Source organism: Ceratotherium simum, chromosome 36 (assembly GCF_057802395.1).
Source record: "Ceratotherium simum simum isolate JZ-2026a chromosome 36, ASM5780239v1, whole genome shotgun sequence".
Taxonomy (NCBI): Eukaryota; Metazoa; Chordata; class Mammalia; order Perissodactyla; family Rhinocerotidae; genus Ceratotherium; species Ceratotherium simum.
Genome location: NC_141935.1, coordinates 12,633,470 through 12,645,885, shown reverse-complemented (window position 1 = coordinate 12,645,885; position 12,416 = coordinate 12,633,470).

The window sequence follows — 12,416 nt, the reverse complement described above, 5'->3', positions numbered from 1 at the left end:
GTATCAATTGAAATGTCTCTTCTTTCATTTATTTGAGTCCATTCTCTCTTTTTTTTAAGAAGATTATTCAGAATTATGTCATTGAATTTCCACATATTTGTAAATTTTTAGAATTTTTCTCCTATTGTTGATTTCTAGTTTCATACTATTGTGGCCAAAAAAGGACTTGATATGATTTTAATCTTCTTAAATTTGTTAAGAATTGTTTTGTAACCTAACATGATTTCTCCTGGAAAATGTTGCATGTGTGCTTGTGAAGAATGTGTATTCTCTTGCTGTTGAATGGAATGTTCTGTACATGTCTTGTAAGGTCCATTTGGGCCGAAGTGTATATCAAGTCCAATGTTTCCTTATTCATTTTCTGTCTAAATGATCTATCAATTGTTGAAAGCGGGGTTGAAACTCCTATTATTATTGCATTACAGACTATATCTGCCTTAAGATCTATTAATATTGCTTAATATAGTTAGGTGCTCTGACATTGGGTGGATATATATTTACAATTGTTATAACCTCTTGCTGAATTGACAGCTTTGTCGTTATATAATGACCTTCTTGTCTCTTGTGACGGTTTTTGACTCAAAGTCTGTTTTGTCTGATATAAATATAGCTGCCACTGCTCTCGTTTGGTTTCCATTTGCATGGAATATCTTTTTCTGTTCATTCACTTTCAATATATGTTTATCTTTAAAGCTGAAATGAGCCTCTTATAGGCAGTATGGAGTTGGGTCTTGATTTTTTAATCCATTCAGCCACTCCATGTCTTTTGATTGGAGAATTTAATCCATTTACATTTAAAGTGATTTGTTATAGGCAAAGACTTGCTCCTACCATCTTGTTAATTTTTTTCAGGCTCTTTTGCAATTTTTTCACTCCTTTCTTCCTCTTTTGCTGTCTTCCTTTATGACTTGCTGATTTTTTGTAGTGTGCTGGATGTCTTCACTGGAGTCCTGAACTCCCACAAAGATCCTCTTGTCTATGGGTGACTGTCAAAATTGAGATTCTTTGGGAGGGTCATGGTAGAAAACTGCTATTTGGCCATTTTGCTGATGACACTCCTCTCTTACAATTTTATATAGGCAAATATATGCAACCCCTTTCATATATGTTCTCAAGAAAATGATGAGTAGTCCTCAAATAACAGGACTTGACCATACCATTTGCCACAAACATGTCATCTTAAATTCACCTGGTAATTGGGGTATCTACTTGTGTTTGCTAATTGCCTTTATCCAAAAGAAAACCAAAGTTCTCAGATCTTTAAGACAGGAGGTAGATTTGCAACTTGGAGGCAGATGCTAGCTGAAATCAGGCTCCTAACCTCTAGTCAAAAGAGGAGATGGATATGCTATATTCTTTGATGATTACAATTCAATGAGATGGTTCCCAGTTTCTTGAGCTATAAAACTGAAAAGAGGCTCATTTTAGCTTTTAAAAAGATTTATTTATCTCTCAAAAGTTCAGAGAAAGAATTCACAATTACAAGTTATGTAAAGTAAATGCTCTAAGGAAAGGGAGGTAGGAGAAAAGTCTCCTTCCCTTCTTGTGCCAAGGAAATACACTTTTTATAATTTTTTATTTGCCCGTATATTGCCTATGGATACTCATATACATCCAAATATCTACATGCATTTGTCATGATAGAAAAATAAGTTAATTTTTGATTTTCTGTCCACAAGTTTTCTCTTTCCTCTAGAGAAAAGAGATTTATTTTTTGATTAATGTGAACATTAATATAAATGTCTTATTGTACTAGGTACAATAATTACAGAGAAAAATGAGCATATATACAGGGTAATGGGTATGATTTTTTATTTTAAAATATTACCATTAAGATGGTAAATTTAATATATCATATACATTATTATTTTATATATGTAAAGCTATATTTAAAAGCTTTGAATTATTACCTATACATATATTTATATGTCTGTGTATGTCTAAATGCATTCCTGTAAAAAAAGTATAATAACAAATCATTTTCTGTTGTTACGTAAAAAAGCAGAAAAGGGGCAAAACTAAATTTTCTCTAAATATTTTGTATTTAATATCTAATTATTTTACATTTATTAAATAATTTATAAAATTATTTTATGCCTAGATTAGTAGAGGTTCTTTTTGCCATCATATTTTTGTGTACAATCATAGTGCTTTTTAACATACTCTCAAATCATTTCTAAAAGATCCATTATTTTTGAAAAAAAATGTTTCTTATAATCATTGCTATTTATCACTGTGTATTTTTATAATGTTGCCTATAAATTTATCTTTTTCTAGATACTTATGTGTTATATCTTGTATCTTCTAATAAATCAAACAAGTAACTTATTCGCCTATCCTGGGTTTTATAAGTAACTGTTGCTTCTTTATCAATTACAACTTTAGTCTCATTCCATTCCTTCCGTCTTCTACCTGAGGTTTGTTAAAATACTCATTTGTAGAACTACTGTTGCTTCCTGACAGTACCAGTTCAGAGTAGAGCCCCATTTCCTTGAACCCTCCCCAAAGTGACCTTACACAAGTGCAAATCTCATTAGTCTTTCCCAGCTCTCTCTTACTACGAAGTTACACAGTTCCTCATGGTGTACATTCTCACTCACTGTATCCAGTTATCAACCCAACTTTGGTCAACTGTGGGTTTATTCCTGGTAATCTCTGGCTAGATGGCTTTGACAGAAGTCAGAAGACAAATGATATAAATCAAATAAATGCTAACCAAGATTTTTGTAGTCAGAGGAAATATTTTACAAAAAAATAAGGCAGAATAAAGCCTTTTTAGAAAAATGAAACTGAGAGAATATATCAGCAGCAAATTTCACTAAAGAAAATATTAATGGAGTTATTTTAATATTAAAATATTAAAAGCAGATAGTAACCAAGTGATGCCAACACAGAAGAATGATATGCAAAAGAATCATGAGTTTCAGAAAGAATATTCAAAAACATCTTAATAAATTTCTGAGTTTGAATCAATAATAAAATTATTATAATATTAACATAATTATATATTAATGATAATGAAATCATGACTTTTGAATGTTATTGTGAAGGTTCTAGTTATAAGTTAACACAGAAACATGAAAAAACAAAATAAAGTTTATTTATATAAAATGCTTTTTGTATCTCTACAAAATTTAGATTCTAGTAAAAATTATTAGAAAGCATATCATACTTTTCACTCTTGGATCTGTATAAATATTTTTAAAAGTCACTATTTTTCACTCACATTGGAAATAACCTTCTGGAAATGACAATTTTAAAATTTAACAAATGGTAATAGTAACAAAATTAAAATTAAATACATCACACCCAATTTACAATAAAGTGAACAGAAACCACGTGAAGACAACTGTGAAATCCTGTTTGAAGGCATAAGTGTATGCAAAGAGCCTTGTGGGCCCAGGCCTCATGGCTGAGTGGTTAAAGGTTCCATGCACTGGGCTTTGACAGCCCAGGTTTGTGGGTTCTGATCCTGGGCAGGCTCCTACTCCACTTACCAGCCACGCTGTGGTGGTGTCCCAAATACAAAAAAATGGAGGAAGGTTGGCACTGAGGTTAGCTCAGGGCTAATCTTCCTCAAGCAAAAAAATAAAAAAAGAAAAAGATTGACAATGGGTATTAGCTCAGAGTGAGTCTTCCTCAGCTAAAAAAAAAAAAAAAAAAAAAGAGCCTTGTTCAGGGGCCGCATGTCCATGAAAGAAGTGGATGAGCAGATGCTTAACGTCCAAAACAAGAACAGCATCTACTTTGTGGAGTGGAACCCCAGCAATGTGAAAACAGCTGTCTGTGACATTCTGACTGGGGGTTAAAAATGTCTGCCACCTTCATAGGCAACAGCACCAAGACCATCCAGGAGCGATTCAAGCACATCCCAGAACAATTCAAGCTGCCATGTTCCCTTGCAAGGCTTTCCTACAGTGGTATGAGCTAAGTCACAGATGAGATGGAGTTCACCGACACTGAAAGCAGCATGAGCGACCTGGTGTCTGAGTACCAACAGTAGCAACGGAGGAGGAGGAGGTGGAGGAGGAGGTGGAGGTGGTGGCCTAGAGCTGCCTGGTACCTGGTGAAACATTGAAGACGTGTGGACTCTATCCACCCACAAGCTGTTCTCTGATAGCCGTGTCTCACCATGTGTGCACTTGCTCTGCTTCCTGTCTTAACATCAAATGCTGTACTGACACCACCATTAAAGCATTTCATGGTGACTTATTTAGTATATGAGCGAACATCTGTTGCCAATTCTCCTCTACTTTATATGTGGGACACCTGCCACAGCATGGCTTGATGGGCAATGCATAGGTCTGCACCTGGGGTCCAAACCTGTGAACCCCAGGTGAAGCCAACTACTGGCATCTGAAGTTAAAGTACTTGTTACCAGCAGTATGAGTGCCTGGCTCAGATTTTGTCAGATTGTGAATGCATCTTCCTCTACTTTATATGGGATGCCGCCACAGCACGGCTTGACAGGTGAACCCCGGGTCACCAAAGTGGAGCACAGGAGCTCAACCGCTATGCCACAAGGCTGGCCCCTGCATTATTTTTAAATGAACGTGAAACAGGAAATTCACTGATGAGGTTGAGATTTAGGGAAAAAAGAATTGTTAGTCTTTGATAAGATCGATTTTTTGGCACTATTTACAATGAATTTTTTTGCAGTTGTAATATAACACCTAAAAATTTAGAAGAAAAATAGCATGGAGAAATTACACCAAATTTATATTGTGGCTCTATATGAGTGTCTCAGGATCTAAGTATTTTCTTCAGCCTCTTTATTTCAGGTGCTTCATGGTGGTGATGCATCCGCCCCTCTCTATACCAAAGCTTGGATGTAGATTGCCTGAGATAGAAAGGTTGATTGCTTCCTGGAGCTGTTCCTCCCTAGGACACAAGTCCTTTGAAAATGTTCTGCATTAGAAAACATATTTCATCACATAGCATTCAAATTTGTTTTAAAATAAGGAAACATGAAAACAGTTTCATGAAGTAGAGAAAATTTGTTATAATTATTGTAATCTCCGAGGCATGTTCACACTCTGATTAAAAGCACGGCAATTTAATGTGAGATTCTTTGAAAATATTATATCATTTTTGAGAGTGGAGCAATAGCGTTTAAGGTTGAAGAAATGTTTTTCTGGGAGACAGCATTTATGTTGACTGTTTAAATGTTTACACCACTCCAAGCTGTCTAAATATTCCTTCCTAGCAAGGTTGCAACTTACCGTCCATCACTTTGAGTCCTTTTTGAGGTCAATATCCATTTACTTGATTTTACTGTCAATATCCATTTACTTGCTTTCCCATGACATTATAGATTGAATTTAACCATCAAATTTTTACTTTTATTACAATAGCTACTTAGCGTCAGACGCTAACTCCAGAACTTAAAAGCTATGTGATTTGGGTCAATCTATTTAGCTTACTTATATGTAAATTTGAAATAATAATACTTTCCTTAGACGATGAGAATTTAACTAAAATTTTGCATAAAGAATTTATATACACATTATTTAGACACAACATATTGTGTCTAAAACACAATTGGTGTTTTGTGAGTATGAGTTCTTCTACCTTCCTTTACCGTAACTTGACTACTATTTTCTTCATTTTGCATGGGCAAACTGATTTATGAATTGGTCCTTAGAGGTCATAACTCTATCTCAAAATTCTATCCAGTGTGCTGTTAAGATGCCGGCTATTTGGGGCCAGCCCGGAGGCGTAGTGGTTAAGTTTGGTGTGCTCCACTTTGGCAGCGTGGGTTCACGGGTTCGGATCCCGGGCATGGACCTACACCGCTCATCAAGCCATGCATTGGTGGCTACCCACATACAAAATAGAGGAACTTGGGCACAGATGTTAGCTCAGGGCCAATCTCCCTCACATACACACAAAAAAGACACCAGCTAAAAATTTCTGTTATCATGTGTAAATCTTAGACTTAGGAAATAATACCTCAGGATTGATATACACATTATCAGAAATTCATTGTTATGACTAGGTGGGAATTTATACTACCAATAAAAACAAAACTTATGTACTATACTCATAGCAACAGAGCAGGATTGTTAAACTAAGAAGCCAGGCAAAGGTCCCTCCTTCATTATTTGCCTCCTGGTTCAGAAAGGAAAGAGTGTTCCAAACTACAAACCTGGGAATTTGTAAATATTTACATAGATACACCTTCCTGAAATGTTTATCCTTTTTTTTCTCCCTCTCATCCACAAACCCACTGCTGTATCTGCAACATTGATATATTTTATTTTTTTCTAGCAGAAGACTGTATCTTTCAGAAAATAACTAGAAATGAAATGACAAAGGACAGAATTGAATGTATTCTTGAGTTTCAGGATTTTAGGAAAGTTTATTGTCAAGAAAAGCCTTTGTAGAATAAGTGTCAAAAATTGATTTCTATCTGCTCAGAAAGAGAATCAGAGAATGGTGCAGGATAAGAGAGTATCAGTCCTCAGTCCATCAGAAGGATTCTACTAGAAAGCTACATCACATAGGAATTCGACTAAAAATTGCACAAGAATTCATCCCCATTGATATACCCTATTTGAGTACAATTTTAATGTTAAGAAAGAACAATCAAGTTTGTTTCAAAGAAGATATCTTTTTAGAAAACTTTAAGTTTAAATAAATCTCCAGACTTTGAAGATTACTAGAAAGAAAGAAAAAATAGAACTATGAAAAATACTACAGAACAAGGAAAAGATAGCATCAGCCCAAATATATAAGGGGAACATTCAACGTCTGGAAGTTATTTACTCATTTGGTACATAAAGCGTTACATTCATTGCTTCATTTAAATCTTAAAATCACCTTACAGACTAGATTTTGTTTTATTATCCCATGTTTACATATAAGTAAAAGTGTTAAGTAACTTACCCAGAGTTACACAGCTAGGATATATGGAATCCAGTATTTAAATCCAGAGAACCTAATTCCATACTTGTTGCTGGATAGATCTTTGGATTTTGAAGGTTTGATTACCATAAATTCCATTCAAAAATTTCAATTGGAAGCTAGTGCATCCTTATAACTCCATTCTTAGAGAAGATCTGCTTGAAGGATGACAGAAAAACTATTTGTCGAATTGACTAATTCAACGATATTTATTAGGCATATGTTACGTCCCAGTAGAAGAAATCCTTCTCCCTGTATGATAAGTCGATCTTTCTAGTCAGGGCAATAGGTCATTGCTGTCATTGAAATTACTGTGTTCTTTCAATACGTATTAAGATTTATACCTAATGCTAGATTATTAATACCTTAAAAGCTTCATGTCACAGTCAATAGAGTTTATGTAAAAGAGTCCTGGTATCGTTCTAGAGTGGATGTCTGGAATGGGTCCACATTTTGCCAGGCCTGAACCTTCAATAAATAGGAATGACTTATTTAAGAAGAATACACTATTGCACATACAAAATTAAGAAACAAAATGTGTATCTATTTCCAATTAGAAAGACAATCACAATAAATATAAATTTGGTGAATATCAAAATCATTATAGCAATCAAAAAATAAATTTAATCTCTCATCATACTGAAATATTTCTGTAATATATATCCTTCAATTTTTGCTATATACTCTGATTGCCTCTTTCTATAAAAATGATTTTGTAAGATGATTTCTACAGTAAGAATAGTAAGTTGTTAGTCTTTCTTCTAATATCTTTGATCAAATGTTTTATCCTGATTTATACGAAGAACAATTCCTTAAGCTTCGCAACTAGTTTTTGCTGATGTCATGTAAATTTTTAATTGTTGTTATTAAATTTAGGAAAATTTCTGTCAAGCTTTTTTGTTTTTCAAATTTCAGCTGTTACAGATAAAGTCAGTGATTGTACCGTTAAAATTCTGTGCCTTACGCACACAGGAATTCTGACAAATTTTACCTGTGAATGCTTATTAAAAAAAGAATAAAAACACTACATTGTGTATTTGTAATTATAGACTGCAAAATGGAGATTATGCTGTTTTGGTTCTTATTTTTGCTAAACATTGGTAAGAAATGAATATTCCACTTAAAAAGTTTACAAGTGTGAAGATTAGGAGAATTTTTCATGCATTGCTTTCTCACGATTAAGTGTTTCAAATCAAGTTTCTCCTCTATTACCCAAATATGTCCAGTACCAGGTACCATAAGATACGTATATACTGTGCTAAAACCTCTGACTCTCTACATAAATGAAATGACGCCAGGTGACACAGCACAGTGGTAGTAGGAAGTGTCCTGAGAGTCATTTAAACCCCAGGTGGATAGCAATAATTTACCTTTTCATAGAAGAGACTACAAAATATAATGAATCCCAAATAAAGATATCCTCAAACTCAACTTCACTTGAACTAACTCCAAACTTTCCTATGTCCACTCCTATATACAATATCATGCAGTGGAAGATGGATTAGAAAAATATAACAATCTTAACCAATTTGGTTAAAAACATTTTACTTTTGTATATTTTACAAAAAAAAAAACCTTGCTAAGTTCTCTCAGAGAGGAAGGGCTCCATGCAAGTGTGCAAAGGTAGGAAAGAGTCTACAAGATTGCCCTCACTTCTGACACCAATAGCAAGCTTGGGTGTCCCCAAGAGCACCCTTAGTTACAACAATTTGCTAGAGGACTCACAGAACTCACTGAAAGCTGTTATACTCACAGTTATGGTTTATTACAATGAAAGGATAGAGATTAAAGTCAGTGAAGGGAAGAGACACAGGGGGCAGAGTCCAGGAAAGTTCCACATTTGGAGCTTCCAGCTGTTCTCTCCTTGTGGAGTCATACACAGTGCTAACTTTCATGACAACAGTATGTGACAATATTCAGGGAGTATATGCAAACAGGGCCTGAGCTTTGGTGTCCAGAGTCTTTACTGGGGCTCTGGATGCAGACATGTTTGACTGCCCGCGGCGTGGCTGACCTAAGTCTCTAGAACTTCCAGAGGCCGAGCTAAGTATTACCTAAACCAAAGCATCCATATTAAATCTCATTGTTCGACTATCTGTGTTGGTCTAAGGCCCTCAGGTAAACAAAGATAATTTTATCAGGTAGAAAATTCCAAGGACTTACAGATTGCCTCACAATAGAAAAGTCCAGACCTATCTTTGGGCAAGGTTAAATTTCTTACTAGACAAAATGATAGAACCTGAAGCTTAAGTTCCATTGGTTTCACAGTAAATCTGCCACTGCCAGGAACATAATAGGTGATTAATAGGATCTGTTGAATAAGTGGATGATTTCTGTGCTTGCCTGTACATTTTTAGTCTTAGGAAACCTATGTGAATATGAAACTCTACTACATTATCTGTGATATTAGAGTACCCCTACCTTGTGGTTGGGGTTGTAAAATAGAGCAACATCCCTTTCTAGAATCTTTAACTGAGGTCACAAATTCTGCCTTCTTGAATTTATCTTTCATAGTGAATATGCATATACCTTAAAATAAACCTATATTATTTACTGCTCCCTGTTGTCTAAGCCCTATCAGCATGATTTAGTCAACTCAGGGATTCAGAATTTTCTTTGGAATGGTGGAATCACTGGATTTTTAAGTTGTACCACTGAATAGTAGAACAAATATAAGCTTGTAGCAAGACTCTCAAGATAAATTGTGATCCTTAAAAGGTGCGAGCACATTTGTTTTATTCTTTATTCGTGGGATAGAAGAGGTGGGGAATGGACACTTTTGAATTCAATAGCTGCATGCCAGATTCCTTTGTTTTTGCAGTGAGCCAATCACATAAGGTTAAAGAAATGTGTTAGAATTATAGTCCCTGAATCTCTCAAGTTATCTAGCAAAAGGAAAAGTGTAGATATGTACTCAATCAGTACATGTGACAGGATTAGAACCAGATTTAGGTTTTTAATAAATATATTAAAATTATTAAAGACAAACATATTTGAAACCATAAGACAGTTCTAAGTTACTGTGAAAAAATGAGATTTGAAAAATAAGATAATAGACTTTGTAATTAGACACAATAATTAAAAAGCACTGGAAAAATAAAAGAAATGTTGAAAACACTGAAAGAGAGAGAGAGATGATGGGATGATAGAAGATAATGAAAGACAAAGCAGTATTAGGGAGACACGGCTATATGTTGTGGCAGTAATGGTTTAAAATTTATAGAACAGCCTACAAGTAAGTTTATAAAAGCCTTGAGTTTGTTTATGAATGTAAAGAATGATCCAACAGTTAAAAAATCTATCCACACACAAAACACTTGATTTTATATGTACCTCTACCATTCCTTCAAAGAATAGGAAATCTGGAGAATGAAGAGAAAGAAAGGGAGAGGATGGAGAAGGAGAAGAGAGTGTCCACAAATTATTTTATTTTAAGACAGGTTATATGTTAATAGGAAAATCAGTCAGGGGTAGCATGAGAAAGAAAAAAAATGAAGATTTTTTTGTTTAAAAACATAAAGTCAGTAACAGTAAATAAAATATCAGCACACCAAATAATAAAGAAGTTTGGTTTTTCTCAAAATGCACAAAAGGATTAAAGTAAGAAAATATATTAACACAAGTTACAATACGTGGCAGGAACTGCAAACTATTTGCTGGTATCCATCTGCAACTTCTACCATTATTAGATCCCCCCTTGTTACTAGATGTGTCCACGTGAATTAATTCTACATTTTCTCTTTAGGATGTTTAGTGGAGAGTTTAGGATTGATGTATTTGTTTAATTACATTCAGAATATTAAATAATTTTCCTGGTTTACCATTGAAAATGCATTTACTGTCTCTGCAAGCCACGAATCTGGTTGTTCAGTAAGCATGCATAGTCGGTTTCTAAAAGAAAACGATAAAATCTTTTAAAGTACTTGAATTTTATTAATTCGCTTAAAACTGAATTATATCTAATGAAAATAAATATTTAGTCAATGGCTAAATGTACAAGCATTTTGCTAGTCCCTAAGTAAAGCACAAAGATGAGTAAAATAGCTGCTGCCCTCATGAAATGATACATCCTACAGGAAGGGACAAAGGAGAGAAGCATATCCTAAATTGGAAGAATGAAGTAAAAAGAATCATCAATATTTCCGGGGCTTAATAATAATAGGTAACTCTATTTGTGTGGAAAGACATCTTCACAGAGATTTATATCATGTAAATCTTCAAAGATGATATTCCCAAGTCTGACTCATGCACAATTGTCATGCAAAGAGCTACACTGTAGCATGTTTGTCTACAAAAAGTATTTTGCTTTGTCCATAAGCACATTTACTGAGTGTACAGCCTGCGCCAGTAACAGACTTTATCCATGGCCCTCTTAGGAAGGAATACCTTTAAATCCTACTGAAAAGTTATTCTTAATAAGTTATTTATTATTGCTGATATGATATCTGCATGCACCAGTTAATGAGAGGGAATGAAAGAAACTCACATAATGTGTGTTTAGTTGGTTTCATAAATCAGAAACGTTGAAACAGATATTTAAGTAATTTAAATAAAGGTAATCATACAGCTTTTCAAATAAATTTATTTATTTTCAAATAAACCTCATATTTTAATGATAATATGTGGTTTTGGCTTCATTATGCCTAGAGGTTTTTTTTAATATGAAAACATGATGCATTTATAGAGGTTGATGCATTTAGCATATTCTCCAAAGTGAGAGAATTTACACTTCACGTCTTTACACTTGCTCAAGATATGCTATGTTTCAGGACCTATTCTAGAACATCTTTGAAAGACATTTTGAAATATTGCCTTTATTAACATTGTGTGAGATTTTGAGAGCTTACATAGATACTTAAAAATTGGAATTGGTTACCCTCATGGAAGAACAGATGTTTTGACATATGTCCAGATGAGTACTCTGAACTAGAAATTCAAATCTCCTTCTGGAAAACTTTTTGTGCTAACATATGGTAGACAATGAGTCTTAAAGACCATTGGCTATGGACTTGACAGAAAAATGGGATTGGTTAAGATTTATTTACAGAGATTAACCAAATTGAGCATAGAAATGGATGGAATTGGCTATATTCCTATGATTTTCAAATGATTGGCCAAAATTTCTTTAATCTTCCCCCAAAATTCTTTAAGCTCTCTGAAATTTACATGCAATATAATTTTTATAAACACGTCTCTTATCTGTCTTTGTTAAATCATGTGGAACACTTTCCCTGCCTACAACATCATTACCAGTTGTAAGAAGAATATGAATTTGTAGTCTCCAAATTATGGGAAATAAATGCTGAAATTTGAATAATTTTGCTCTTTTTTCTCCATTATCATAAAAAATGATGGATTCAAAGCATAACAATATCCACATTTAAATGACATCAAGCAAAATCATACCCTTTCTCTTTTGCTGGTGATAATTACATATGAAAATAACTCTCCATTTTTGTACATTTACATTTATATAATTTAAAAGTTTAAAATAAGGACTTCTTATTTGT